The sequence below is a fragment of the Pleurodeles waltl genome, chromosome 12 (assembly GCF_031143425.1).
Source record: "Pleurodeles waltl isolate 20211129_DDA chromosome 12, aPleWal1.hap1.20221129, whole genome shotgun sequence".
NCBI classification, from domain to species: Eukaryota; Metazoa; Chordata; class Amphibia; order Caudata; family Salamandridae; genus Pleurodeles; species Pleurodeles waltl.
Window position 1 is genome coordinate 277499505 of NC_090451.1, and position 27266 is coordinate 277526770.

Here is a 27266-nt window from a genome sequence, read left to right on the forward strand (position 1 = left end):
TTGCCTAGGACTTCAGCACTACGGAGGCTGGAACTTTTTTCTACAGCCTGGCAGCGCAGTGACCTATATTAGCTGGTTCTATAGCTGCAGGTTTCTAAGCTGGTTAAGGAAAGACAGAGACACATGTATTGTGGTTTTAGAATGTTTTCTTTAAATGAGCTGTAATTGCAGATAGTAATGATTTTTCATGAAAGGTTGCAATGCTTTATTAATTATAATAGTTGCAGATGGTTGTAATGCTTTATCAATTATATTTATTGCAGCTGGATTATGGTTATTGAAATCAATTATAGAATAATGCGTTATAACATGTAATTCTGGTCTTTTAAGTATGGCAACATCGATAAAGCCAGTAGGCCTGCTTGTTTTGAAGTGACACTCTTATATGTTAATGTGCTTTATGATATTGGGGGGTACTGTGTTTTTGGAGGTAATAACTGTTTAGTAGTCAAATGTGAAGATACTATGGGGGTTTTCACTAGCCTTATGTATATTTATAAAATGACTGTGTAGTATAAAGTAGTGTGTTTGAAATAAATGTACTTTAGCTTTTCTAAAGAACAAAGCACAGGCTGGACCACCATTTATTGAGTGCAATTATTGCATGCCAGCAAATGGTGATTACTTGCTTACACCACCTCCTGTGAGTAGGCCTTGGACTGCTCTGGTTAGCTACTCTGGGAAATCCAAATGCTACAATGGGGTGCTTGGTTCCAGTAAGGGGGTAGTTGTGGACCTATTACTTGTGCAGGTTTCACATCCTGCTCAACTACTAGCCCAGTTTACTTACAGGGAGGGGTCCCATCACAGTGGCGACCATGAGAATAGGTGAGAACCCAACCTGTGGTAGCTGCTCCACCATGCCAGTGCTGGATGCACGCCTCATAAAGACCCAAGTCGCCTGAAGCACACTTTAGGTCACGGAACGTGGAAGCCTGCCAGCAGAGGATGACAGGCTCCAAATAACTGCCTTGCTCAGAGTGTGGAGGAGGAGGGAGTGCCTGCCCTCCTCCATTGCAGATCCATGTTGCTTCTCTGTGTCCATCAATCCTGTACAGATCTTCAACTTAACAGCACAAAGGGGTTTAGCCATTAATGGTGGAGCACGTACTGGGACCCAGGGCTGTCTCGGGTCCTTTGCACCTCAATTATGGATTTTCCATGCTTGCATTAGGGCCCGTGACACCCTTGCTACACCACTGGCAGCACCGTCAACCTGAACAAAGAACAGTGAAAAGAGAAGGTTAATGTTTGTAAAGGCGTACATATATAAGGACAGCTGCATAAGAATGAAATAAGCAAACGCCATGCAAAGACTTGGCCCACAAAGCACAAGATGTAATGTTGAGGGCAAAGAGTATGACAATCATTACAACTACTTATTTAGGAGATTGTGTTTCTCAACATAAGACACAGATGTCTGTGCATCAAACTAAGGAACTGGTGGTTGGGGACCACACATTAAGCAGTGATTTTTCAGGCCCCGGAAGAGACATCTCTTTTGCTGAGACAGTTCAAGGGGCTTGCTACATTCCTTGCCAAATTATACACAGATTATGGTTGGGGCGCTTCACTGTAAATTTCATTGGTAGGACTGTGAGTTTCTCTATTAAATGGGTCAGGATTGTGAGCAAGTTTTGCTGATGCACTATCCACATTATTTTCAAAGAGACAGGAACAGTTTCTGGGCGGGTAAATCCAGCCTCATATCTTTCAATTACTTTTTTTCTTTCAGCTGTTCCTTTTTCTTGGATTCCGGTGGGGCTCAGTAGCTGTCATCGACATGCCAGCAGTGGACGAAAGTAGTGTGATTCTTGGGATCACAACACTAGGCCCTTGGATCATGACGTAACTCAGAATACTTTCTTTTCACCACACTGGCCTTCCGATCGCCTTATTCTTCCAGTTGTTAAGACACAGCCCTCATTATAACCAGTTGCACTAAACAGCACAGCCTTTGGTAATTCTTGCTCCGATGACAGTCCTTGCTAAACCAAGGCTTATGAAATGAACTAGGAGCCTGAAACGAGGCTTGATATCCTTCCTTCGTGCAGAGTGAAAAATGAAGACACCTCTTAAGATGTTATTTATATTTTATAAACAGATTGTATACCTTGGAGACATAATTGCACTATCTGACCATAGGCAATTCCAGGTATCCATGGCACTTAACAGCAAGGCTGATGAATAAACACCAAGGTTTTTAGCACATTATCGAATGGATTGAGAATTCTAGTGGTGGACAAGGTGGACACTATGGTACTATACCTCTGTAAGCCTTCAGAAACTGTTAAACACAGAGCAGCAAAAGGAAGATCAAGGCTCTGCTTGCTTTGCTCGCACATATTCAGCCAGAAAGGACCAGTACCATGTTGGGCTTTGTGTTCTAAACATAAGATTTCAGCCAGATGAAATATGTCACCACCAATCTTTATTTGTGACAATCTCAGCTGCTAACATTTGGGAGTCAGCGTATACTCAGGAGGCCCAATGTACAGGTATTGCAACATTCCATTTTAGATAGCAGCACTGCTCCTGCCAGCAGGCTGCATTTTGTTTGTCTGGCCGTTTTGCCAGATTCCAAATTAAAATGTCTGAATAGTCTTTGATGGTCGTATTCTAAAGGACAAGTACTCACTGAAGATCCCTTGCATAAACAGGTATTGGAAAGTCTCCGAAAATCCCTGGTCTAAGTGCTGAGGCCAAGAGTGATTTTCTGCCACAAATGATTGTGTTGTATTAGAATTGCATTGATATAACTCTTACTACCCTTGATGGGGAGTAACAATGGCCTCCTACTTGCTCCCATTCAAGTGTTGGTTTCATTTTGATGTTGTGGGATTAGAGTAATCACTCCTCATAAAAGCCAGAGAGCCTTCAGCTTACCCGAAGAACTGAAGTCTAAAAGTAAAGATGAACTTGGCCAGTGCCGACTAATCTTCAGCAACAAGTAGCTACCCTTTCCCCCTCTACTCAGGTTAACTCTAAAACCACTGACTATCTTGGTGTTACCTTCTGGTTTCATAATCATGGGTGTGCAATAATGATGGGTCTTGCAAGCTGCCGATACCTTGCTTGCACAGAAATGACGGCAGCGGAAAACCCATGCTGACACTATTGTGTTCTTTTACAAAAACATACCTGTGGAACAACTCATGTGCCATATCCATGATCAAACATTTCTAGGAAACTTTGAGAATGCAACTTGACCATCCCAGACTTTGGAACTGAATCCTGTTAACTGGTAACCACCAGTCAACTCGCCTCCAATTTAGACTCAAATTTACAAATGTACCTTTGCTACTATAGCATTAAGCACATTCATGTTTCCACAATGAGAAATGGTCACAATGGTCGGAGCTCCTCCCCCTCTCTCTACATGATATCATGTCGACCGGAAATAAGATATCATCTCTTTATTTTGACATGTCGTCAACTCTCGAATTTGAACTGTACTCTCAATCACCAGTGACCTGGAAGGCAAGGTATGCAAATTTGCTCAAAGCTAGTCTTCCGTGGTGATAGCACATTGGTCTCTTTGCCTAGCAGTGCTTCACATCATGGCTCTATGACAAACACAAGTTGGACCCCATAAACATTGCTCCAGGATAAGATTCTGACCCAAATAGGAGCTACCCCAACGCTCACAATTTTCTCAACAAGCACAATAAACTCCCAAAGACAACCTCTCATTCTTCTTCTGCAGGTCTTCTTTAAAAATAACATGTCTTCAGGCTTTACTGAGAACTCGGTTATGCCTGTTAGTGGACCAGACCCTATAGGTGTTATCCAGGCATTACAATTAGTAATGTTGTGGTGTTCTGGTTGGTTTAAAAGCGTGTGTGGTGTGTGGATTGTCGTTCCATGCCCAGGATCCCTAACTTTCTTATGTGTGAGATGGTAGCTCCTGGAGGAGTGAGTGGTGGTTTCTTAAGATTCCTGGTGGGTGTTGCCTGATACAATTACAAAGATGCACGCTTATTTATAACTGTGTGCTGGTGCAAGGTTCGCATATATTCTTTACTTTCCTGAGTGCAACTCTTACTCAGAGTGAGATTTCTGTGAGCGTTTTCAGCTGTCCTTTAGTTTTAAAAACTTAGGTGGTCATTCCGACCTAGGCGGGCGGCGGTTGCCGCCCGCCCGTCGGAAGCCGCCTGAATACCGCCCCGCGGTCAATAGACCGCGAGGGGTATTCTGACTTTCCCGCTGGGCCGGCGGGCGATCTGAATCAGATCGCCCGCCGGCCCAGCGGGAAAGCGCCTTCCACAAGGAAGCCGGCTCGGAATCGAGCCGGCGGAGTGGAAGGCGTGCGACGGGTGCAGCAGCACCCGTCGCGCTTTTCAGTGTCTGCATCGCAGACACTGAAAAGCCTAGTTGGGCCCTGTTAGGGGGCCCCTGCAGTGCCCATGCCATGGGCATGGGCACTGCAGGGGCCCCCAGGGGCCCCAAGACGCCCGTTCCCGCCGGCCAGGTTCTGGCGGTAAGAACCGCCAGAGCCAGGCCGGCGGGAAGGGGGTCGGAATCCCCATGGCGGCGCAGCATGCTGCGCCGGCATGGAGGATTCCCCAGGGCAGCGGGAAACTGGCGGGAGACCGCCAGTTTTCCCTGTCTGACCGCGGCGTTAGCGCCGCGGTCAGAATGCCCTTAGGGGCACCGCCGGCCTGTCGGCGGTGCTCCCGCGCCCCTTGGCCCTGGCGGATTGTATCCGCCAGGGTCAGAATGAGGGCCTTAGTCATAACTCTGAAATTAAAATGGGGAGATACTTTACCCATGCTTCAGTAGCTGTCAGAGTTTAAAGAAACAAAATAATAATAATACATCATGGGCCTCAAAGGGAAGGCCCAGGGTAGAGAAGAAAATCAGCTCTCTTTCCAGAGCTATGCATTACTAATGATCACCAGCCATTAACCTTCCAGAATGTTTCTTTATTTTATGATGCTTGCTGCAGTTTTGAGGCCTACTGTGACATCAGTCCCCCCATTGCACCTTGTGAAACCTCTGCAGGGCCAAACTATAGAATGAACGGTGGCACTGTCCAGGATGTTCAAAATGCACCCCCTTTCTATGCAAACTTGAAAGTCTAAACCATCATATCAGTGCTCGTAATCTTTCTTTCAGCAACATTCAGAGACTCCGGTGTTTTGCAGCAGGTGAGGGCTAAATTATGCGGCCGGTTTGAGTAAACTATAGGCAAGCAACAGCCTATTATGTGGCATAATGCAGCACATTTTGAAATAGTATTACTTCATTATTTTGTCATGTTTGTATTTGTTAGCACCGTCTGGGCATTGATTCCACCTCATTAGTACCAGTTTAACAACCAAATAAGCAATAGAAAGGTGACCAGTCAATCCTTGCAAAGGGCCTTTCACTGTTAGTGAACTCGGGTGACTAACTAACTTTTACTTTTAACTTTTTTTTAAAAAACTTTTACTACCTTTTTTTTTTTTTTTTTAACTTTTACTAACTTTTGAACAATTTGAGCTAGAAACTATTTTTTTTGTAAAATCTTTAGATTACGCAGTGGATGATGGATTATGTGGCAAATGCAGCAAATCAGTAATTGTGTGAAAAACGCTACAGCCGCACAATCGCATAATTCCAGTGGTCCTGGGAATATTAAGGACCTAGAAGAACAAGTATTTGTCACTCAATCACCAAGCTAACATGTTGTTGAAAAGCTGCAGAACTAGATGTGAAACTAACAAAAAGGTATTGGAACTATAACTGACTGGTTAGAGAGAGAAACAGGGACAGTGCTGGTGGTAAAATGTTGGTTGTCACAGATAACAGTTTAGATACTTCACAGCTCTTCTTGAGTTCAAAGGGAACTATTTACTTCAAAGAGTGTATCATATGCAATATGGAAGGCAAGAAAAAAGAGGAATGAGAAAATGGTTCTAGAAAGTTGTGCAGCCGTTTAATGAAAACAATAAAAGTAATGAAACTCAGTTCCCGTCCGTTCCTGCCAACTTTGCTCAAAGAGGCAAACTGGAGCTAGAAAGTGCTCTCCAGGCTGTGGGACGGTGGGGACCGCTAGTGATTTATCCACGGTGGTTAGTTACATCGTCTGACAGCCTGCTCTGAACTCTTTTCGATATTGTTTAATGTTTGGCTCGTGTTGATTGCGTTTCTTTTTGTAGTGTGAATGCCAGTCTGTTTTCACTTTGCCAGCCGACTAAACCGGCTCTTACTTCAATGCAGTTTGATTTTTCCCACCAAGAACGAGGTCTTGAAACTGACTGATCAAAGCCCTAGCTCAAGTAAACAGAGGTCAGTCGCGTAAACTGTAGCTTTGATCCGTGAGCTGGGAGGAGACTACAGAGCAGCGCTTTGTGAAATGAATATGGGTGGATTAAGACACTTCGGGGCTTTCTGTAGCCACATCGTTTTTGCTAGAGTTTGAAAACATGAAAACAATCTGAGTTACTGCTCCTCCACAGGAAAATCTGACACCACTGGCCCTTGTGGGTGGTGCGCGCTGGCACTGGGCCCCGACTGCCAGCCCGGGGTTGGTGTCTCGCCCAGTGCTTAATTTGTAAATATAAACGTGCTGGTGCCCAGAGCTTTCCTCTAAAACACGCGACTGCTGCATTTAAATGTGCGAGCGCGGAACACTGAGGCAGCGTAATCCCGAAGCCATCTCTGGCCTCTTTAATCCATTTACAGCCGCTCCCTGCCCCTTGTCTCTCTCCTGCAGCTTTCTGCTTTATCCCTTGGTGATGCTTTTTCGTTTTTCTCTTTCTCCGTCTTTCCCTTATGTGTCTTTTGCTCGCAGCAAATGCTTGAGGCAGAAGAATAAGCGCCGGCCCGCAAAAATAAGTGCCGGTGCTCAGCACTGGAAACAACAAGCACAAATTAAGCACTGGACTCTCGCCATGTGGTATCGCAGGACCTCACGAATTTCCGTTCAACGTCTGTAAATTCAACCAATCATGACAGCTGGGTTGCCCTTCAACGCGAATCAAAACCCAGCCAATTTCTAATAACTTTTCGCTTTTGAACTTACACCTCAAATAAGATATATAAAATCCAATGTGGTTTCCAATTACTGTTTTACAATAGCAAACCGGAAGCTCAGGTATTGAAAGGATAAGGTGGTCAGTTGATGGCCACACTAGGAACACCACAGCTGCTTGTGCTTCTAAGCATGGCCAGACTGAGAACTCCAAAGCAGGAAAATTGTGTCAGACCAGCCCCCATACCATGCATAACGAATGAGCCTAACCACTACAATGGGGTATGGCAGCGCTCTCCAGACAAGAAAAGTTGCGGGAAAATGCCCAAAATGGTGCATATAACAACGCATTTTTCATTATATATTCAATTGTTTTAGTTCTGAAAGCATAGTAAATGATGTACAGTGCAACAGGATGTGGCACTCTTTAATGGGGTTTTTCAATGATTCCCTTGCCATCACCCTCTAAGAGTGCCTCTCACCTATCCATAGCCCTTTTCTCACATGTGTTTCACGTGTTTTATAGCGCCTCTCTTACCAGACGCAGGGTGTTGGAGCCCTGTACATCACACACATGCACAGAGACAATGAATATACATGTGAAAATTAGTGTATAGAATATGTTACATGAGACAGAAGGATCTGCAAGGTGTAGGATTCACATGTCATCCCTACTGGTAGGATTCAGAAAGTAACACAGTGGTTAGGTTTGACGTTCATTATAACAATTTGTTTCTACCCAAACAAATCCCTTTTTAGCAAAAAATTAGGATAATCAAAGACTGAAAAAAAAATATAACTTTCTAAGCTGTACCATGCAGTTTGCATGCAGCTCTTTGATGACAGTTCATAGCTCACTGTGCTAGATTATGATTGTATTTTATGAACTGCACAGTAACAAAAGGATCTCTGTGACAAAAGCAGTATCTCACTAAGCATTGCATATAAAATACTGTTCTGTGATCTGCATAGTACACATTGTCTGCGCTACCTTAGATACTCAAAACTACCACTAGACAAAACTTTGATCCCTCTCAACAGGTACATTAATCTCCAGAGTTATCTTGGGAGTTTTAGTATTGCCTGAAAACTGTTGGATATACAAGAAACCCTGCAGTGCTTTTAAAATTGCTGCATTGCTGCAAAACCAGCCCCCCCAGTGACCCAAGCGGCCCCTCCATCCTTTCAGCCTCACCAGAGAAAAGCCCAATGCTCAGTCCGGCCTTGCATCTAAGTAATGTCCACCTTTGCTTTGCGTATCATGGCAGTCAACAAATTATGAGGAAATGAATGCCAAACGTTGTACACTATTTCCTGACAGACTCATAGCTGATAAAACTCACTAACTTGTCCTAGCCAACAAAGGCAAATGCTCAGTGAAGTTGCTGTGGTATATACAGAATTTAATGTATTTATTTATGTTGTGGAACTTCGAAAATGTCCACATAAAATTACCAAAAGCATATAATTATAGAAATGGAAAACAATTATCATATATAAGATACAATAAAAGACCACAACATTGATCCTAAAAACTATTTACAAATATACAATAATAAAAGAAACATCTTACCAACTTCATCTTATCAATTTCAAAAATACATCTTATCAATTTCACTGTGTAATCAAAATACTGCACATAAGAAATAAAGTAACTGTTGTACCTCTAATGCAAGATAATAGAGCATAAGTCTTATCCGACTGCAAAACAAACATAATATAGATCGAATAAGAATCCCTGGCGTCCTCAATTTCAATTATGCCAAAACATCATTAATACAGTTTTAAAAAAACACTTAAAAAGTTAAAAACTCTATAGCAAAACATTTCATTCTGAGGGACATAATGAGAGTTTGCTGGGTCCGAACTGTGGTGACATGGCAAGCAAAATAACAATGGATTAAACCCAGATCTGTGACTGGGTTTGAGTGTTTGAAAATTTTAAACACTCCGTCCATCATTTTATTTTGTGATATTGCCTTGCACGCCCTAAGTGGCTAGGGGGTGCCCAGAAGTGGGTCCCTTGCTTGCTGCGCCACTTGATTCAAGCTAGCCTGGCTGATGAAGGGTGATACCCTGAAACCGGTCCCAGGATGCTTAAATCCTGTCCAGGGAAGACCTGGCTTGGCAGTTCGGGCTTGAATGCTCCCATTGAGAGCAGGCTGAAATGTATAAACTATGAGGGGAAGCCCTTTAACCTCACTGAATCAGGGCCAGAAACACAAACTGAATACAAATATACAGTAGGGATAAATATGAAACAAAGTACCACAGTGAAAACATGAATTAATCACTGGAAAATTATTTCTTTATTCACAATTAAATCTATTAAATTATGCTTAGTGTCTCCAAGTCCCACTCTCAGGACTGTGTGCCAAACTAACAAAAAATAATGTCACCAAGTGTATTATACAGACATAAAATGAGAGAACTATTAACACATGATAAAATACTCTCCACGTACAAAACAAAACAATATTGGAAAAACATTAACCAAATAGTTCCTTTTTGCACTGTTGTGCTTTAGCCTATAAGATGCTTAGCCATTCATTGGCGAGTAGTATTACATTGAGGTAATGTAAACAATGTATCATCCATCAGCCAAACCTCTATCGCTGATGTAAACATCCGAAACAGTCCAATTTTTTATCTTCCAGTTTTTTCAAAAATTCAAATATACATTCCTCCCCAGATGTAGTCGACGCGTTTCGGCCTTTATAAATCTGGCCTCCTCGGGACATCAGGAACAGTGCTTTTCACACTTAAAGTGGCCATTTTTCACAAGCTGGTTCTCTCAAAAGGTGAGTAATGCCTTCTTCTGTTTAGCAACCCAGAGATGTAACAGATCAAAACACACTAGATGGTGCTGATGTTGGGAGATCTTCATGAAGTTGCCATACTTCAATTAACCCCATTTACAAAGGATGCTTTTGTTCCCAGCTCCAACATCGGCACCAAAGCAAAGGCAGCTACTGAGACACAACCTTCCTAATGACTCACAACAGTCAGTGCTAGACTGAGCTCTTCTGCAGCAGAGATGAGAATTTCTCAAGTCTATAATCCAGAGTCATTCATACGATCCGCAATGCCATTACAGTGAACACATAATAGAAGACTGGAGTTGTGAAGCAAACAGCCACCTCATCACGGATTTTCACACCGAGCCTTGCTCCTCCGATGGCATGTTTTTCCAATATTGTTCTGTTTTGTACGTGGAGAGTATTTTATCATGTATTAATAGTTCTCTCGTTTTATGTCTGTTTAATACACTTGGTGACATTGTTTTTTGTTAGTTTGGCACACAGTCCTGAGAGTGGGACTTGGAGACACTAAGCATAATTTAATAGTCCCTTGCTTGCTGCACCACTGGATTCAAGCTTGCCTGGCTGATGGAGGGTGATACCCGGACACCAGTCCCAGGATGCTTGAATCCTGTCCAGGGAGGACCTGGCTTGGCAGTTTGGGCTGGACTTCTCCCATTGGGAGCGGGGTCAAGACTGATTTGCATATAGCTGGGTCGAAATTGGGGTGACGTGGCAATCAAAATAGCAATGGATTAAACCTAGATGTGTGACAGAGGGTGAGTGTTTGAAGCGTTTCAACACTGCGTCCATCATTTCATTTTATTTTGTGATATTGCCAAAAAAATAGTTCAGCAGCGTTGGAGCAGAAAGAATAGACAATTGCAGACAAATGGGCCACAACCACTTCCACCGACATGCCTATCAATTGAACTAGGCCTCAGTGTAGTAGCAATAAGAAGTACCATTGTAACACTGACAGGTAGCTGATTAACAGCTTGGCATACCCTCTGGCATTACACATTTATGTAACATTATGTTGCTCAAACAGCGCATCATGCAGTGGTAATACAATTATGAAATAATTTGAGTGGGGCGCCAGGGGTAACACCACATATGTTGCGAGCTGTCATTCTATCTGTGATTAAATAATCAGACGTTCATGTCAGTTTGTCATCGCTTTTAATGTGCTCTTGCATTTGTTTAATCAACTCATCCCAGCCACGTGCTGTGGATAATTTTCACAGTCCTTTGAGTTCTTCTCAATAAAGTGAATGGCTTTCAGCAGAGACCCAAAGTTTGAAGATGTTATTTTACAATGGCGGGGGGAGCAATGTGCTTTCATGACATGGTGATATTTTGTCTAGCTAACAAAAGGGCCCGATTATTAAATTTGCCTCTCCCTTATCGGACTTCAGTTTCCTAAAGGCACCTAATAGGCATACGTGAGTAGTCAAGATTCAAATAAGCTTTATTCGATTTCACTTTAAAAATCATAAGAGCATAAAACACAAAATATAAAATCATAATCTAAAATGAACTATTAAAAACATATGTACGAGTCAAATTTCAATCGTCATGTACTGATAGTAAGTGCAGATAAGAGGTGAGCTACTCCTCAAGAATAAATTTGCAGACTTCCTGCAGTTGATCACAGGCCAAAATAATCTTGACATAGTACTACAAATGTAAAGAGTTGGCAGGGTTTGTAAAAACAAATATGCAGGCCGATATTGTACAAAATTATGAGACCTCTGCAGCGGTAAAATTAAGTGCTTCCTCTGGACATCGTTTTCTTCTGCAAATTTTATAATGTGTATGGTGCTTTGGATTGACGCGCCACAAGGACAGTTGACTAACGTCGAAGACCAGTCATTTATGTTAGGGAATCTAGTCAAACAATAAAATATGTCCATTCTAAAGTGAATTAAAACAAGCTTGTGTTGGGCATTGTGTTATAGTTTAAGATAGGGTTGGATGTCATACGTGACCAGCATCATTAGATTTTTAAGTACAGTCTTCTTCAACAGTTCTGTGGACAGCCTTTGGTCCTTGAGCAGTGACAAACATTCCGCTTTTAGTTCCTTTATGCTAATATGTTCCAGGGAATCAGGATGATCAATGTATTCTGGATGCACCAGATCCCTTGATAATGTATTTCAACCACAGGATTTGAAGGGCAAAAGCGGATTTAAGGCATTCCCTAATAATTTCACTGGTGTGCTCCGATGACCAGATCTTGTGCCAAAACAAAATTGGCTGAGTCTTAGCTACTTCAGTAGTCAATATCTTAACCGCCCCATTACACTGTGAAAGGATTTCACTGATGTCTTCCCGATAGTGCACCAGTCCAAGGCATGCCCACTACATGTTGAAAAATACAGCCTCCAACATAGGACATCTAGTTTGAAGCCTTTGTCCATTGTGTGTAAAGTGTGGAGGAGTTCATATGTGCGAGGTTCACTTTGGACTGTTTGCCATTGTTTGTGCAGCGCTGCTGCCATTTGCCCATGTGTTATAAATTGTCCCTTAAGAATACCATAGTGTTCCAATTATAACATAACAAACATAATTAAAAATTAACACACTTTAATATTATTATATCCCTAATTTTCACCTCTCCTCATTTCGGATACTTTTTCTTCTAGTTTTACCCTGCTTATCTAGATTTTTTTAACTTATTTTCTTTCTATTTAAGCTTTGTTAAATTTTTCTTATCCATAATTTTTTTTATTTTTCATATTTCTATGCCTGACTTCCTCCTGTTTGTACTAGCTTTCTTCTGCTTTGTTACTAATTTTAGCTTCCCCTTCTCCCCTTATATATCTTGGTGACTGGTACTGAAATGCTAAGAGGACAGATTTTTAGGACAGGTACTCTACCGACAAGATTCCATGCCCAAGTCATTTTTTTTTACCAGTCGCGGCTCACGGGTCACTGAGGGAACAGGGAGCGGGGGGGACGACAACATTAAAAAATTTGTTTTAAAAAATAATAATAATAAAAATAAAAAAACTTTCATCCGCTCCCGTGACACGCTGCACCGTTCCTCTCCTCTTCCGTCTCCCTCATGCAGAGGCTCCCAGCCTTCCCTGCACCCAATCCGGATGCTGCTCAGAGCAGCCTCAGGATTGGCTGGGAGCACCCACCCAGGGTCCTCCCTGGCAGACTGGGAGCCTGTGTATGCTCTCTCCAGCCCAGCAACCGTGTTGCTGGGTTGGAGAGACCCTCCTGCGCATGTGTGTTTGGCCTGCCCGAGACGGGCGGCCAAACATACATGCGCTGTGAGGGGGAATACGTAGCACTCCCCCTCATTGCTCGTCACCCCCGTGGCCCTGCCCCATAGTTAACTATAGTTTTTGGGGAAAAGTTTTGCAGCTGCCGCTGGTGGCAGGGAGTCAACACTCCTCCACCCTCATGGAGAAGCTGCACCTGTTTTCTACGCATGTTTGTGAAGGTTTTCTTTGCCTTGTTCATGCCCATTGCATGTGCCACCAAAGACCTCACCATAGGTTCTCCTGAATTGAACAAAGTATCCCCACCCCTTTATTGTGCTTCAGCCCTTCCATTATGAAACATTTGCGGTTGATTTGTCTACCTGGCTTTTCTAACAACCGACAAAATTTCTAAAGTGAATGATAGAAGATAGAACTGAAATGATCTATTGTGCTTGTATTATTTGGGAATCTAAAATGTGTAACTTTTTTCCAGCCACACCAACCACCAGTGCTGGGGCCTGTGGCAGCATCAGTGTGCTGGACATGGCAGCGGTCAGAGGGGGAGAAACGGTGGTGTTAGGGGCGGGCGCTGGGAAGTCATATTGCTCTTGCTCATTGCCAATTGCTAATATACTCACTGCAAGGGCGTTGATTGTGAAGCCCCTGGATTAGCAGCTACAGTAAGGGTTCAGTTCTTAATGGCCTCTGCTCTCTGCAAATCAGCAGACAAAAGCTTATAATGAATGGACACTACAAATGATGGCCTGATGGAAAAATTAACAAATGATGGACAGCTAAAATAAAGAATGGGTGAAATGGTATATGAGTGAAAGGATGTGGGAGATGCATGGGTGGGTGAAAGGATGGATGAAAGGGGTGAAAGGATGCCTCAGTGGGTGAAGGGTGGATGGGTAAAAGCTGATGCTCGGGTGACGAATGGGTGGATGGTAACAAACGATGGTAATAAAAGATAAATGGGTTAATGGATAGATAGGTGAAAGCAGGATGTTTGAAAGGGTGGATACTGGATAGGTGAGTATATGGATGGACAGGTGGATAAACATGGATGGCTTGATTGGAATAGTGAAAACTGGACAAGAGAGTGTAAAGCTTAAATGGTGGGTATCAAAGGGTGAATAGAATAGATGAATGAAAAGATGAATGTGTAATTGCTTGGATCAAGAAATAAGGGAGCTGTTGTGGAAAGGGACGTGTCTTCTGTTCACCTGCTTCGCTTTGTTTGCATGGTTATCAAAGCTTTGGCTCAAAGCGGGGGTACTTTACTTTTCTGTCTTCTCCCTTACCTCAATGAAGTTGAAGCAAGGCAGATCTGTATTGCCCCATCCATATCATACCTCCCTACCCATTAGTCACCCATGCTACTATGATGTAGCTGCAGCATGGTTAAATTCGGCAGTACAATAGTGTTGTCTGTGCAATGTGCATCTGCTTCACTTAAAGCAGCATTTACAAAGATGTCAATGCATTGTAAACTTAAAAGGTGTGTTTCCCTTCCTTCCCACTGCCCACTCTGCCACCTCCTAGTACTTCAGTCCTTTATTCCCTCCAAAGTTCTGTCACAGCCACCCATAAATAAATTGAAAAATCCCTTTTGGAATGCACCACAATTATGTGGAAGTGATTAATATTTCATGGCTTACACAACTGATTCACGTCAGTTCAGAGTTTACCCTTTTGACATTCGTCAACTATGGTGAGGCATGTGTGGGTAAAAAAATGGCTCTGTGACTCGTCGTAATCAGCCACATCAAATTCAAATGGCCCTAGGGGACCAGCAGTTTACTGCTACGGTGCCACTCTACTTTAAAAAAAAAAAATGTTTGCACAGAGCACAGTTTATAATCTGTCATTTTCCTTTTTCTTTCCTGCTATAGCTACCCCTGGTGGACATCCAACTTACCAGGAGATAGCCGGCCCAGCTCCGGTGGTTGAGGCCGGAGGGCATCCGCAATGAATATTAGTGGCTAGTGGCCCGTCAGGAGGAGGAGGGCAAGGCCCATACAGCAGTCAACGTGCCCACTGATCCCAGCTCCTCGAACCAGCCGCTAGCGCCTCTAGCTTCCCAGCGGCATTGTCATCACAACCGAAAGCTGGCATCAGCTCATCGAAGTTCCACCACTGCTACCCACCCTCGTGCTCCGATTGCTAATTCCAATGCTGTGTCCTGCTACACTTTGCGCACCTGGACCACTGGGTGGCATACATAGAGGCAACCCAGGATGATCTCTGGAACCGCGTGGAGAACACCTTCTTGTGTTTCTTTAAAAAAAAAATGTTTTTGGTGGGAGGGACACTTGTTGTCGGTTGAGAGCGTGGGGAGGGACTTGGGTCGAGGTCTTTCAAAAACATTTCATAATGGACTTTTCATGGGACTTTTTGGGGATGGGCTATATGTTTGGGGAGAGGGGTGGGCCTGTTGTGTGTGAAAAGAGTCAGGTTTTGTATTTGTTAAAAATATAAAAGGGATAATTTATTTTAATTCATTTATGCCTCAACTATTTATTCTGCCGTTTTAGTTTGCACTGCTGTCTTTTAGTGTAGCCTGTTCTTTAAATTTGTTAGTTAATGAAATCATGGAGTCAGCTCAGAGTCAAGAGTGGTTGGACAAGGTTAAGCGTTTACTCAACACACAACATAACAGACATCAATGATGATGTTGATGGAGCTGGTGTGGAATATTGCTCAGTGATAGAAGGTCATGCAGTAAGTTGTATCGCTTTCACCATATCTACCTCAGCAAGTGTGTGATCCATTTGTGGTGTAAAATTCCGTTACACCTCAATAAATCACAGCCCGGATGAAGAGGGTTTGGGGCTCGATGAATGGATGGGAAAGGGGATTTGGGGAAAGGTGTGACAAAGACAAACACTATGCAAAAGAAACCATGACAGTATTCATCGGGGCACCGAGCATCACACAGTCCTCAATCTGTTGTGGAAGGAAACAATGAAGGTATAAGTATGACACAGTTCACAGACTGCCATTAGTCCTTCTGGCCCAGAGAGAACCAAGATAGTATAACTCTAAATGTTATGTCTTCTCAGTTTGAAAAATACAAATTATGGAGGATTGAGGTTAACCCACTCAGTTTTAAAAATTATGATTGATAAAAGGAAAATGATACTGTATTGCCAAATTGGGCACTGCATCTCCATTTTTCTTGGAATGTCCGGTACTCTTGGGCATCTGGTGGAACCTGTCCAGTAGGTAAGCTGGAATTTTGAGCTTTCACCAAGCTTTGTTGGTGGTGGACTAGAGGAAGACCTGCATATTGAAAAAAAACAGTAACTATATGATAGAGTAAAAGAGAAGGACAAAAGGAAGCAAGGTAAGCTTCATGAGGAGTCAGGAGTGTAAGACTCAGAAGCAGCGCAAGAACATAAAGAAGAGTTTCACGTTTGAGCCAGCAATGCATCAAACACACACTCAGCAGCATTTCCCAAAAAAGAAAGAAATAAAGAAAGAAATTCAATGAGAAACGATTAAAAAGTTCTGTGGTGGCACTGGCATAGTCAGTCCAGGAAATAGAGTTCATCCTCAAACTCAGGTGGTTCACCCACAGGGTGGTCAGCAAGCACACTTGATTCTAACCAATCATCCTCTTCCTCCTCCTGCGGTGTTTCCGAAACAGTGTTATCTATAAAATTCGGATTCATTTTTGTCATGGATAATCCCTCCACAATTTGAGGCAACAGACTTATCCTTTTCACTGTAACAACTGCACTAGCTGCCTGGAGCACATTTTCAGCAGACATGCTGGCTACAGAAGAAGCCAGATATTTTATTGGCAGCCTGCTGAGCTCTGGCCATTTGTGGATCTTCCCATACTAATACACCAATGGGTTTTCATCCACATACACCTCTTTTGGGTCATCCAGATACTCCGGGAACATCCTCTGAAGTGTCATTGGTGCTGCCACTTGATTGGCCTCTTTTGCCTTCACCCATGCACTGGACTTAAGACCTGCCAATTGAAACCAAGCCAATGTAGAGGTTGAGTCGGATTCTTCTGATGCGGTTGTTGTCGGTGTTCTTGTTGCTGGTATTGGCTGCTGTGAGACTAGATTGTCTGCTCTGGAAGCTGAAGGCGGCACCCGAGAACAGCGGAGTGGGACTCTAAGTTCAAACCATTCTTCTTGCTTTTCTCCGGCTTGCTCAGCAATCCACCTCTTGTATTTTGAATCATCCCATTCAGAAAGAGGAATTAAAGAGGAAATAATTTTTTTGTAGCTTTGATCAAGTAGGGTGGCACAGATGCACTTTTTGGCCAGGATAATGTCATTTTGCAACCTTGTATTACAAATCAAGCAATAGCTTAGGCTCTCAACAAAGGTATGCGCGTCTGGGTTTTTGTTCACACCAGTGAATGTGAACCTTTCAGACACTTCCTTTTTCTGGTCCTGTACCAGATGCAGCAACTGGATAGCTTGGCCCATCATATTGTCCTCTATACTAACTTTCTGCATGAAAACCTCAAAAGGGAGCATTATCTGTGTCAGGCATTACACTAGGCCCCATTTGTCAGCTTTCATGGTCATACCATTCACCCTCTCCACTTGGAATGACATAGTAATTGATCTGTCTGTACTGCTCACACAGACGTAGCAACATATAATAGGTTCAGTTCCAATGTGTTGGCATCTCCTGTGTCGGGGCTTTAACTGGTACTCTGCTACCATGCTGAACAATCCACAACTGTTTCCGGGCTTTAAAATAATGGCTGAAATGAGTGCAGGTTCATCTGCAAGTGGTCAGTATGTTGCTGTCTACGTCTTTTTTTTTTAGAAAGTCTTCCACAACCAGGTTGATGCGGTGCGCCAAACACAGGACCCTGAAATAGCCACCGTCTGCCATGGTCTTGACTATGTTACTGCCATTGTCCGTTGCAACAAATCCTATTTGGAGACCTCTGGGTCGCAGCCATTCAGACACCTTGCTATTAAATTCCTCCAAGATGTTTGCAGCTGTGTGTGATTTCTGCATGGCGAACATGGCTACTGTTGCATGCTGCCGAACGCTCCTAAAACTTTCTTCAGGGCCAAGACCTGTAGATAGCTTATGTTTTACCCCCACAAAAGAGATCCAGTGTGCAGTGATGCACATTTAATCCATCGCGTGACAACTGGTCCACATGTGTCTTCAGGTGGATAGTGTGGACAACACTTTGCTGCAAAGCTTGTCCAACTGATTACAGCACATTGTGATGCAGCGTTGGAACAGCAACTCTGGCAAAACAGGTCCTACTTGGAACCTTTCATTTCAGGCAGATGGCTGCCACAAACTCTAAGAATCCCACTCCTTCCACAAAAGAAAAAGGGAGGAAGTCCAGCACTAACATTTTTGCCAGTTTCCCATTGAACAAACATGCCTTAGGATGTTTGCGGTCATAGGGCCTCTCCTTCCTAAACATGCCCCTAATTGTAGCCTGGACTTTCTTCCAGGCTTACCTTGACGAACATGTGCATTGCAAATAGAGCATATTGCAATGTCCCCCTCCTGTTTGCTAATTGTAAAAAAAGTCCTAAAATGGGGAGGAGGAGTTCCTTATTTTGCCACTGCCAATGCCTGAAGAAGAACTGAAGGTAGGTGGGTGTGTCAATTGCCTCTCTGCAGTGTATACTTCTATTGAGGCAAGAGTTGGTGCAGGTCTCTGCTGGGGCCTTACAAATATGGGAGCTGGCGGTACTGCCTGTGACACATCCCTCAGAGCAGGTTGGATAGTAATGTTGGACTCCTCTGTGCCACTTACACAATTACTGGCTCATCTTCATCCACCTCCTCCTCATCATCCCCTTCCATGATTCTAAGGCTTTCTGTAACTTTTCTTTTCCCTTGCCTCTCCTGGCGTCTCCCAGACTCTGCCTTGGTCCACTCCATGTCCCTATCATCATCATCAGAAGTAGTGCGTGGAGAAGATAGTGGAGTGGTACCCTTCGTTTTTTCTTGCTCATGATCTGGGAGCCATTGATTCTAAACGAAGAGGTTCTTGCTCAGCAGGAAGCTCGACCTCCTCTCCTGCTCCAACTTTAGGAACATCTACTATTGCTGACTGTGGCTGCTGACCACTTTTCTCTGTTTCCTGAAATGATTCGGTACTACTTTGCGAAAGGGTCAAATTCAAATCAACGTCACTGATAGCCGGCATCGCAATGATTGGAGTGGCTGCCTCACTGACAGACATGGTCTTAGGATTAGGTTGGGTAGGTGCTGTTGATGCAGGAGTGCTGCTCCCAGGTTCGTCCCCCGAGGCCGATGTGGCAGGCACAGGTCTCCCGAAAAAGGTGGCTTGGCATGCCCCTGGTGGAAAGCTGCTTTTCTCACTGGCCACTTTCTTGGGAGCAACTTTCCTTGAGGCCAGTTTAAGCTCTAAGATGGCAGTGGCACTAAGATGCACAAGCAGAAGTGTTTGGAGGACCAACTGTAAGGCCTTCTCTTAGGCAGTACCATGGTAGTGTGAGGTCTCTTTTCTTGTGCATCTAAAAGCAACCAAGCAAGAAAAACGTAGTTCGTGAAACGTGGCATTGTTGCAGGTTGAAATAGTACAGACAAATGCAATCTTAGTACAATTGGTTACTTAAGTCATAAATACCAATTTAATCAAATATTTTAAAGTCAAACCACACCATCACACCATAAAATTTCATTTTAATTCAGGCAGCACAACATGCAGCTATAGCTCTTTACTTTATCTCCATCTGTTTTAAAGGGGACACCTGCGGTAGTCAAAGATAGGTGCAAGGGTTAATGGAATAATCCTTTAAAAAACCTATGGCGGCAAGGTGGTCCAGGGGAAACTGAATAATCATTAACAAAATGAATTATGCTGCTGATTTGTCTGCACTGCTCCACAGCCAGGGTGTCGAGGAGGAAATTGAATTATTATACACCTAAAGAAACCGAATGCTGTAGTGCGGTTGTGCGTCTTTGGTGGATGGATGGAGAAATGGATGTGGATGGATTGATCAAGACAAAATGCTGAATTAAATAAAATTAAAATGTAAATACAAAGCAAAATAATCTAAACAATTAAAATAAAAAAAGAAATAAAACAAATAAAATAAAAAATGTAAGTAAAAATTACAATAGAAACTTAAAATAAACACATGATCAATAATTAACGATGTTTGTATGCAAGCCTATGGTAAAGACACACTGCCTGGATGCACCAAATGAGTGCCAGCAACATGGGCAAACAAGGAGCAAGGTGGCATGGCAAACAAAGAACACATGTAAGCCTATCGCAAAGTGACACTGGCTAGAAGGACAAAATGACCGCCAGTCACATGGTCAAACAACAACAACAAGGAGCAAGGACGCATGGTAAACAAAGAAAGAACACATTCAGGCCTATGGCAAAGGTACACTGGAGGCATTCACAAAATGGCTACCAGCCACATGGTCAAACAACAGCAACAAGGAGCAAGGAGAACAAGGAAGAACACATGCAAGCCTATGGCAAAGACACACTGGCTGGATGCAGAAAATGTCCGCCAGCCACATGGTCAAACAACAACTGCGAACAAGGAGGCATGGAAAACAAAGAACACATGCAAGCCTACGGACATAGACTACACAAAATGGACCCTGGCCACACGGCATGGAGAACAAAGACAAATGGTGGATGATGACATACACACACACATACTCGCTGGCCATAAGGAGGCATGGTGGTAACACTGAAAAAAACACTAACATTAATTCAGCAATGCAAAACACAAAATTAACTCGGCTTTAAAGATTTCACAACAGTGCACACATCCTCCTATGCCATCAAATATTACCACACAACATATACACTTTTTGCAAAAAAATTAAATGCAAAAATTAGCCAACACTTTTAATTTAATCCAATGCCATCCCGGCCCTAAATGAAGCTCTAAAAACATATACCACTGAAATATTTATTTAATGCACTGATGACTACTAGTACTGGGCTTACTGGCTAGATGGCCCTTTGGAAATCTAGGCCACATAGTATAATAATATTGCTGACATTACAAACATGTAGAAAAGGACAGGTACTGAGATGTGCAATAATTTTCTTTTACAGATGAAAAATCAATTAAATGCACAATAAATAACTAGGCCCATACTTAAACTCCAGACCACCCACCACTATATAAACTGTAAAACCAAATTAAAGTACAAATAAATACTACTGCATGCCCAAGCAAATAAACAACACTCTTATTTAATAGTTTTTTAACTTACTCTTGTGATTTCACAATCCTTAAATCCAAAGGTAGATCCAGGAGACAAACAGAGTGATCCTTCCACCTTGAAATCCAAGTGAAAAGTGGCAAGGAGATGGACAAAGCACTGGGAGGAGCATGCTGGACAGGAAAAGGAAGTTGAAGTCTCTGAAGCACTTACTTTCTGTTTGAAAAAAATGCTTCTCAATCTAAAAAAGAACTTGAAGGGTCCATTGGAGAAGAAAATCCACAATCAAAAAACACTTTTTGACTACTAGATTTGGATGTATTGGGAGTAGAAAATCTACTCCAGGTGCATTTGTGCTCTCGAGCACGACTGTTTTGGCTGTCATCACAGCTGGAAGCAGCATGAGTAACACACAGTCTCGTGCCTGCATCCAGAAACAGGGCAATAGAATGCAAAATCTCATGCACACCTGCTAGCGCCCCGAAAGCATGATGACGCTCACTATCGAGCACCAAAACCCAATCTCACAATTGCAAATGAACTCCACTCTGTGCCGAATTACAGAATTTGAGAACTCCACGCTAATCCACATAGCGCAAAGTGCCTGAATTCTCCAAACTCCGCCAGCAGAGCAGAATCTACACCTGGACCTAAAAACACCACTGAACAAAGCATATGCTATAGAAAATTGAACAAAAAACTACTGTAGAATCTGTGGAGGAAAGGGAAAGAGTCTTGGTGAGCATGTTCATGTTTAAAAAAAAACAGTGATTCACACTAACGTTTGGGTCTAGGGGCAGAAAGAGGATGTGCAGGTCCAAAGGCACACAGGGCTCAGACTTGTCTCCCTATACAAAGAACTGACTAGACAACAGGGGCCTAGACCACTGCGCACAACAGGGTCAGGTTAAAGAACAAAGAAACAAAAGTTGGCACAGTGAGTGGTGTGCTTACCACCACTTGTATCACCTTCACATGTAGTAACTGGTCTCTGAGCAGGATGCTTCCATCTTTGGTGAAGAATTACTGGGGCTTCATGAGACGGTTGTTAATATCTACAGTCATCAAGTTCCTCTCTAACTACAGATCACAAATCTATTAGGACATCTTTGAAAACCTTTCTCTGTGCAGAATAATAGACATGATGGCCTTTTCCTCAGTACTGCTATGATGGGCTCCGCACCAGAATACCTGTGAGAGTAACATGTGCACTGCAAGACTTAACAAACATTGACAAAGCTGATGCTTTGCCTATGCAAGACCTATTGGGTTTGCAATATGTTGTAGACATGTTGTACACAAGCGTGACTGCTGTTCAGCATGGACACCTGAATGGCTGCTGTTCAGCATGGCTAAAAGTTAGTGGAGTAAAGGAGAGTGGAGTGTTGTATTGAGAGGAGTGGTATGGAGTGGCGTGGCGTAGAGTGGAGTGGAGTGGAGTGTCATGGAGGGGACAGAATGTCATAGAGTGGAACGTCATACAATGAAGTTGAGCTGAGTGAAGTGCCAGAGTGGAGTAGAGTGTCAGAGTGGAGTGACTGAGTGTCACCGAGAGGCATAAAAGGTGCTGAATGGAGTGGGGTAGAGTATTGTAGAGTTGAGTGGCATAGAGTGGAGCAGCATAGAGTTTCAGAGTGGAGAGGAACAGAGTGGAGTGGAGTAGTGTGTCTTACAATAGAGTGGAATGAAGTGGCATGGAATGGCATAGAGGAAGTTCCTTATAGCAATGTAGTGTCAGAGTGGAGTGCCAGAGTGGAATAGACCGGCCTAGAGTGAAGTGGTGTAAAGTAAAGAGGTGCAGAGTAGATTGACAGAGTATAGTGGAGTAGGGCGGGTGATGCAGGGTAGAGTGTGAGTAGAATGGAGTGGTGCATGATAGAGTGCAGAGGGGAGAACATGGTGACCGACTAGGTAGCGGGCCATGGGAGAGCACCCTGCTGGACTCAGGGGCGGAAAGTGCTGAACACCAGTCGCGCTGCAGCTCTTGATACGATATAGCATAAGAAAACACTGACCTTACCCATTGAAACGGGCTGGAAGCCAGGAAAAGGAACTACAGTGGAGGGGACACAGCGTGAAAGAGGCTCATAGCGAGCCATACCCTGGTCCCAAGCGGCGTCTGACCTCCGACGTGGGAGAGAGGAGGCCGCCAAAATTCTTCAGAGGGAAAGGCAGCAAAATCGGCATATGCGGCAGAAGGATGGCGGGAATGGAGAAGTGCCTCGGCCCCCGCCGGCAGCAAAATTTACCCTAGAAGAGCGAGGAAATTCGCACTCCTCTGCTTTGGTTACAGCTCTGCTTGGGAGCAGCTCTAAACCTTTAGGGGTAAGGAACAATGCTATGTTTGGCCCCAGGGTGTTAGTCCGTAGTAGAAGAGAAGGGGGAGGCTGTGGTAGTTAATAAACGTGGCAGGACCCCAGTTTACTCCCTAAGAAGTGGTAGGAAGATTTTTGGGGCCAAAGAGAAACTAACTGTTGGTGGTGAGGCCCCCTTAAAATAACCACCCCTGGTGATCAAGATGATCAAGTTAGTAGTATTGGTAGTGATAAAGTAACTTGAAAAGCGGGAGGCCATTGAGTAGGAGACCCAAGATTACCCCTTCATTAAGGACATATTTTAGAGTTTTGCCTATCTCCCCGGCCTGTGAGGAGAAAGAGCTTTCGTAGCATGAGTGGTATATGGATAAGGCTGTTCAGAGGACCAGTATGAGTCTGGGAGAAACCCAAATAGAGTGTAGTCCCAACAGTTTGCAAGCCCTTGAGGACTTAGATTAAGGGGAAATGGAAGATGGCAGATTCTCTTGTCGAGGCCCTATAGTTGACCCCACAGGCGGGGCGCTGAATAGTAATCCCCAGATACTGGAAAAGGATGAGCTAATAAAGTGAGACGGGGTAACCAGCAGCAGGATCAAGGGCCCAGGGCTATAATTCCGCTGCGTGAGACTCTACCACAATTGCCAGTAGGGAGTGAAGAAGTACAGGAGCAGAGATATTCAGAAGAGCCTCTCAGCCAGTCTATTGCGGGAATGCTGAGCCCTATCCTCAGAAATCAGAGGTGAATTTGAAACCTCGAACACTAATTAGAAGGAGATCAGAGGTCTATGTGAGGACCTTGGTAAAAAGATCGATGAGTTGGCAGGACTGTTGCCCTTGAGGAAGTGGTGAGAGGTCTGAAAGTAGCGGTGGAAAAAAACAAGGAGGAAATTCAAAGTTTGAAAGTCGGTGAGGAAAGCATCAGGACTAAACTTGAATCACTGGAAAACAGTCAGCGAAGGAATAACACATGATTTTAAAGGGTTCCAGAGGGAATGGAAGGTGGCGATCTGAAAGGACTTGTAGTTCGCCTGATTAAACAAGGAGTGCAAACAGAAGACACAGAGGGAAATATTGCAAGGGATATTCAAAGGGTGCCTAGGGATCCTTTCAGAAAGCCCCTGAACAGAGACAAGCCTAGCAAAATCCTGGTTAGCTTTCACACGTATGCATTAAGGAGCGCATTTTAGCAGCTGTGCTGAAAAAAGAAGTCACTTTTGGTGAAGAGAGTTCCTTTTGAAATTAGGTTGGATCTTTTAAGTGCAACTCTAAACAAGCAATTGGAGTTGGGGAAAGGAATTGATATATTGAAGAGGTAGGGTGCCACTGCCCAATTGAAGTTTCCTGCTTCCCTGAAAGTAATGGTAAACAATAAAATGTATAACTTCAAGGACTGTAGAGATGTAGACGATCTGATTAAAACTCTGGAAAAGGGCAGTTAATATGGACGAATAGGGAGATGTTTTGCTCCCTCTCCTCTAGATTAGTATTTACATATTAGTTACGTGAAGAGTAAACTTCAGCCCAGTGGGGTCCCTTCTGAAGCAGTAATGCCTAGAGAAAAGAGGTGGGGTGGGTTCTCCCAGGAAACCTTGGGTTGTGGCTGAATTGGGGGTGGCTGGTGGAGGATTGGGGGGGGTGGTAGTCACTGGGTGGGGAGCATGAGGTGAAAAAATGAAAAAAAGTGTCCTCAGAATGCTGGAGAAGGGGTGGTCTCAGGGGGGTATCCGAGTTGGGACGGGAGATAGCACATAGATGATGAGGGCAAAAGAGTTGAGGTTTCTGTCTTGGAATATTAATGGCTTATGGGTGAGGAACAGGCAAAGGAGGCTGTTGCAATACCTGAGAGATGTCCAAGTGAATGTACTGGTTCTGCAAGAAACACATCTGTCTAAGGAAGAATGCATTGAGTTGTTCAAACCATGTAGGTGGCTGCAACAGGTAGTAAGTACTAGCCAGAGTGGGGGTAGTAAAGGGGTAGCTATCTTAACCAAAAACCATCCTAATATTTCCTTCCAGGAGAGGCCAGTAGATAAGGCGGGGAGGTGGGTAATTGGGAAATTGGTGGCGTATGACTCCGCATTTACTCTGGTGGGCTATTATGGGCCTAACAATGATGACACCGCTCTGTAGGTCAGAGTAGGTGGACTCTGGATAGAGCTCTATTATTGGATGAGGACGTGGTAGCGGAATTGCGATCAGATGTAGAGGAATGTTTTAATCTCAATGCGGGGTCGACTTCGCCAGCTTTGGTGTGGGACGCCTTTAAGGCTTATTTAAAGAGGGAGATTGATGAGGACAGCCTCGTTCAAGAGGAAGGCATATCAAGAAGAGATCAGTAAGTTGGAAGAATGTGTGCAGCAAGTACAGCAAAGATTGACACATCTGGATCTTGATGACGGGGAAATTGACCGATTGCGTAAGTTAGATCAGGAATTACTATATAAGCTTGCAACGGTCATAGAGGGAAGAAATAAGAAGAGATGTGAAGTGAACGGGATGGCGCACTTTGAATATGGGGGAAAACTGTGGTAAATTGCTGGCCTGGAAAATAAAATCAGACTTAGTTAGAAATAGTCGACTATTGCACTGGATGAAGGACGATAGAGAACGCCCATTGCATCCACAGCGCAAGAGGACGCAGAGAGGTCAGGTCATCCAGGGGGCCGGTGCCTCTGAGTTGACGCGCGGCCGCCGGTTGCCAGGACGCTGACGCTGCAGCCGGTATCGGAGCCGGTGCCCATTGAGAGGTGGAGAGGTGATGCCGCGGAGACATCTGGTGGCTGAAACTAGGAGCCGGTGCCGGAGCCGGGGCTCAATCGCGAGGGCCATGGAGGACTGAGGAGGATTGTAGTAAGTCTACACCTGCACCCTACGAGAGAGAGGCTGCGTGAGAGAGAGCCTATCTCTCTGGGTTAATTACATCAGCCACTGAGCTTGGGGAGTGCTGTTGAGCAGCCCAGCAGCAGTGGGTTGGCCTCCGGTTGTCTCCCCCCCCTTCCCCTCTACCATCTGGCCAACCTTGACTTCCTGGGCTGTTGTTGCTGGTCTTTGGCTCCCGGACCCGGGCCACGTGCAGGGAGCTTGGGCCCGGAGGGAGCTTGCGTTAGGTTAGCCACTGCCTTTCTTTTTGCTCTCCATTTTGTGACGGGCGGCCCCATGGTGCTTGGCGGCTGTACAAGAGAACTTTGGGCCAATACTGATATTGACCTCCCTGGAATCCTCAGGACTGGAAGATCCGCTGGGCGGGAGCCGCTTAGGAGTTATTTAGGAGTCACGTTGGAGCCATTTAAGTGTAACATAGGAGTATCGCAGGAGACGGCGGCCTCTGGCAAGTGTTAGACATCCTACAAGTTGCCCCAAGCTGGGCAGTGTACAAGCTATAACTTAGGTTGCAGGCACCCGGCTCTGACGGAAGCGGCTGGCGTCACGCTAGTGCGGCTTGTCCAGACCGTGTTGCCCGTCCCTTGTCTCCTGCCTTCCTTTGTCTTACAATTCAACTGGGACTCCCTCATCCCTTTATTTCCAGTCTGTTAGTCTTCAATTGGTGTGCTGACTTTTCAAACGAGCGCTGTGAAAGCGTCTCTTCAAGCGTCTCTTCCACGTTTATCCTTCTACGTTGAGCGTCACCTCTCCCCCTTGAAGTCGTCCTTGTCTTAAGGAAGGCCCAGGATTCTGCTGTACCATGAGGTCTGGTAAAATAAGGAAGGAGCATCCAAACCCTCAAAAGGGCAAAAAATGTCGCCGTACTGCCGATGTGGACAATGTCTCCCCACCTCCACCACCAGCTTCATCG